General features: G+C 39.6%; 1 long non-coding RNA gene across 1 annotated transcript in view; it reads left to right on the plus strand.

The window, feature by feature from the left end:
* The first annotated feature begins 2,040 nt into the window (after positions 1–2,040).
* LOC106473362 overlaps positions 2,041–4,123 on the plus strand; it is a 4,153-nt gene continuing 2,070 nt past the window's right edge. The window contains exon 1 of the long non-coding RNA XR_002613672.1: positions 2,041–2,896. This is a non-coding gene — a long non-coding RNA (uncharacterized LOC106473362). The remainder of the gene's footprint in view (positions 2,897–4,123) is intronic.

Raw genomic sequence — 4,123 nt, forward strand, 5'->3', positions numbered from 1 at the left:
GGTGGTAATGACTAGCTGCCTTCCCTCTTGTCTGACACTGCTAAATTAGGGACAGCTAGCACAGATAGCCCTCGTGTAGCTTTGCGCGAAATTCAAAACAAACAAACAATCTTATTAGGACTGGTGTTATATATCCTCTGTAATCTGTCTTTACGTATTCTAACTGAACCACTTCTCATAAAAATCAATTTTGTTTTACAGAATCAAAGTCGTGTATATTGTTACCATCGCGTTTAAACGTAAAAAGACGTTCACCAGCTTAATCAGCAGTAGTCTGTTGAAATGTTTAGTATTTCATATATATATATATATCTTCAGATCGTTACATTTAGCCCTGGAACGTCACGCGGTATAAAGTTGACCCCTCTGACGTCCATAATGAGGGCGAGATGCCATATTTGGTAGATGAAGTAAAGAGAGTATGACAAAGACCACTTCGATGTCAAATGTAATTATCACCGAAGCTCGCTCAGGCAATAGTTGGTAATATTCAACAAGATCATCATGATACAGCTGATTGATACTATCCGGCTTGCAGTGGCTGCATTTCTTCTAGTGCCCTATACTAAAAGGTTAGCATGGTAACGGACTCCAAAGAATCAACGGTGGCAAGATCTAGAGGTCGTGTTGATCACGAGGCTGGAAAATGTCTGCTTATTGTTCGATCCATAAATGCAATGTTCTAGCAATTTCATGATGGCCTATGGACTGTTTCATAAAAACTCTTTTTTTCTTTGAAATGTGTTCCAAGTCCCATCATCAGCCGATCCCATTTCTTTAGATTTGTTTCTAAGCTTCTGATAAGTCTGATTGCCACACTCTCACCATTCACCACTTTCACGGCAGTATTATCTTAATGTTGCACCAGCCTTGTTACAAAATTTGTAATAAACCTGACCCCATACACGTGTAAAGTTTTGAAATAACTTGCAAATTAGATCAGTTTATGATAAAGTTTTTTTTGTTTTGCTTTGCTTTTTCTGAAATTGCCCTTTATGTGGCTCACTGTTACAGAGTTTAGTTAGGTTTCTGAAACATTTGGAAACTAGATAACCTCAAGGAGGTATGAGGAGCAGATAACCATAATGTTGTATGAGGAATGGCTAACGAGAAACAAAGGCCCCTAGAGGAGTGGACAATCTGGAGAAGGCACGAGAGGAACAACATCTACAGGCATCACGAGGAGTAGATAATCTGGAGGAAGCGTGAAGAGTATCTAGAGTAAATAAAGCATGAAGAGTGCACAACCTGGTGGAGACATGAAGAGTACACAACCTGGAGGAGACATGAAGAGTACACAACCTGGAGGAGACATGAAGAGTACACAACCTGGAGGAGACAGGAGGAGTACACAACCTAGTGGAGACGTGAGGAGTACACAACCTAGTGGAGACAGGAGGAGTACACAACCTAGTGGAAACATGGAGAGTACACAACCTGGAGGAGACATGAAGGGTACGCAACCTGGTGGAGACATGAAGAGTACACAACCTGGTGGAAACATGAAGAGTACACAACCTAGTGGAAACATGAAGAGTACACAACCTAGTGGAGACAGGAAGAGTACACAACCTAGTGGAGACAGGAGGAGTATACAATTTGGAGAAGACATAAGAGTGTATAAACTAAAGAAAGCACGAGGAGGGGTACACAATTTGGAGGAGACAGATAAAGTTGTGTATATCCTGTTTATAATTTTAGTATGGTAAAACAACAAATAGATCAAACCTTTTCTCACCAAAAGTTTGTGAATGAACTAGTAAGCTGTGCGTTAAGAGTGTCAACTTTGATACACGGCTAACTTTTTAATGTGTGCAGCATACAAGTAAACAGTGTTGTTGTTACGAATGTATTAAACTAACCATTGAACTTTCAGTAAAATAGCTGTCGGTCGTTAGTTATCCCCCACCCCCACATCCTACTCAGAATCTGTAGCCAAATGATATCAGCCCTGAAAAGAATTAGCTTTTGTTTAATGTTTAAGTCATGGTTCCATGTAGTCCAGCTACGATACTTATTTAGAATAGGGAGTGAAAAACGCCACCTATGTCTAACTTTGATAAGAAGTAAAGAACTTCTGATGTGTTGCAAGTGGTTTGTCTTGTGGAGGCGCTTTGGGTACTACTTCTTACCAAGCTTGGGCAAAGAAGATCGTTGGAATTGGTCTCTTGGCGTCTGATAGGCTGAACCTCCGGCTGAATAAGGACAAACGTTTAGTTATGCGTTTTTTTCTCCTACTGAATGACAAGCCAGATGCTGCTTAAGTGGCTGGAAACGAGCTTCTCTAAGGCTTTTAGCCGCCGCTACATCGTGTATCTCGTAATGCCAGACGTGTAGAACGTAATCCGAGTTTATAAGCTTCTGTTTGGAGTTTATTTGTTTTCTCACTGTTCATTTTTCCAACATTTCCTTCACTATTTACAAGAAACTCATGTCACAATGACGACAATTCCCACGCGAGATGTCACAAGGCGCGCGCCACGTGCCACGGAGGCGGAGTTCCGTCAAAAGAGGTAAAAAACATACACACACACGTGCGAAGTAGAAGGGAAATAAAAGCAGCTGATGCTATTCTGTGGAGTTTCAACTGTTGGTCATTCAAGAAACTACCGGTTGTTTCCAAGTCAGAAACACTGTTCAGCTGAGTAGTAAGCCTCCTGTCTGGTGACACTCGTCACGGCTTACTTGTGTCAGGGTTTTTCTCTAATAATAAATGTGTTAGCAGCAACCATGATACCAACCACAATTTTCACAGTTTTTCCGTTTCTTCTTGTAACAGCTGACTGTTCCAGTTGGATATGTTTCAACGGAGGACGTTGTATCGGGCGAGAGCGCAACGGATACGGCTACCACTGCTTCTGCCCCGCCGGCTTCCAAGGTCCCCGCTGTCAATATGGTGAGTAAACCAAACACATTCATATACCTAGTAACTTACACGATGCTTTAGTATAACGTATGAGTGGTTGTTTTCCAAGAGATGCAATACGTAAACACCGAGTTAGGCTAATATTAATAATACAAGTTGAACCTAGAATTTCTTAGGTTAACGATAAACAGTTTTGTCTTGTAACAACCAGTAATAAATGGTACGTCTTTATAATCTATAAGTATTATTAATAAATAAAACTCTTGCTTAGCCAAACCTCGGTACAAATAGCGTATTTTTCGTATTTCCGTACTTACGTTTTATTTCATTTAGAATATTTTACTATAATATTTTAGAAATAGATTGTGAAATTTCGTTTCTATTTGCAATAATCTTATAGGAATTATTTGCTTTCTTAAAGCTTTACTTTACTCGTTATTATGATACACACAGAAAGTGGGTTTAAAAGTCCTTTCTGTCTTTTTCTGTACCGGCTCAATCATGAGACAAGTAACTATATATATTACTCTCTCTTGAGAGCACAGTGTTAATTTACGGTGTTTAACACTCAAAACTTAATTGAAACATTATTACTGTAATTTCAATACGTTATGTTACCAGGTCTTTGTTATTGTACTGTAATGTCAACAGGTTATATTACCAGAAATTTGGCACTGTAGTGTCAATATGTCATGTTGCCAGGTGTCTGTTACTGTAGTGTAGTGTCAATACGTTATGTTACCAGGTCTTTGTTACTGTAGTGTCAATACGTTATGTTGCCAGGTCTTTATTACTGTAGTGTGGTGTCAATACTTGATGTTGCCAATTCTTTGTTACTGTAGTGTAGTGTCAATATGTCATGTTGCCAGGTCTTTGTTACTGTATTGTAGTGTCAATACGTTATGTCGCCAGGTCGTTGTTACTGTAGTGTCAACAGGTTATATTACCAGAACTTTGGCACTGTATTGTAAAGTCAGTTTGTAATGTAATCTAGATGCCATGACCGCGGCGCTGTAGTGTCAATACGTTATGTTGCCAGCTTTTTGTTACTGTACTGTAGTGTCAACAGGTTATATTACCAGAACTTTGGCACTGTATTGTAAAGTCAGTGCGTAATGTAATCTAGATGCCGTGACTGCGGCGCTGTAGTGTCAATACGTTATGTTGCCAGCTCTTTGTTACTGTACTACAGTGTCAACAGGTTATATTACCAGAACTTTGGCACTGTAGTGTAAAGTCAGTACGTAATGTAATCTA

Source organism: Limulus polyphemus, unplaced genomic scaffold (genome assembly GCF_000517525.1).
Source record: "Limulus polyphemus unplaced genomic scaffold, Limulus_polyphemus-2.1.2 Scaffold6109, whole genome shotgun sequence".
NCBI classification, from domain to species: Eukaryota; Metazoa; Arthropoda; class Merostomata; order Xiphosura; family Limulidae; genus Limulus; species Limulus polyphemus.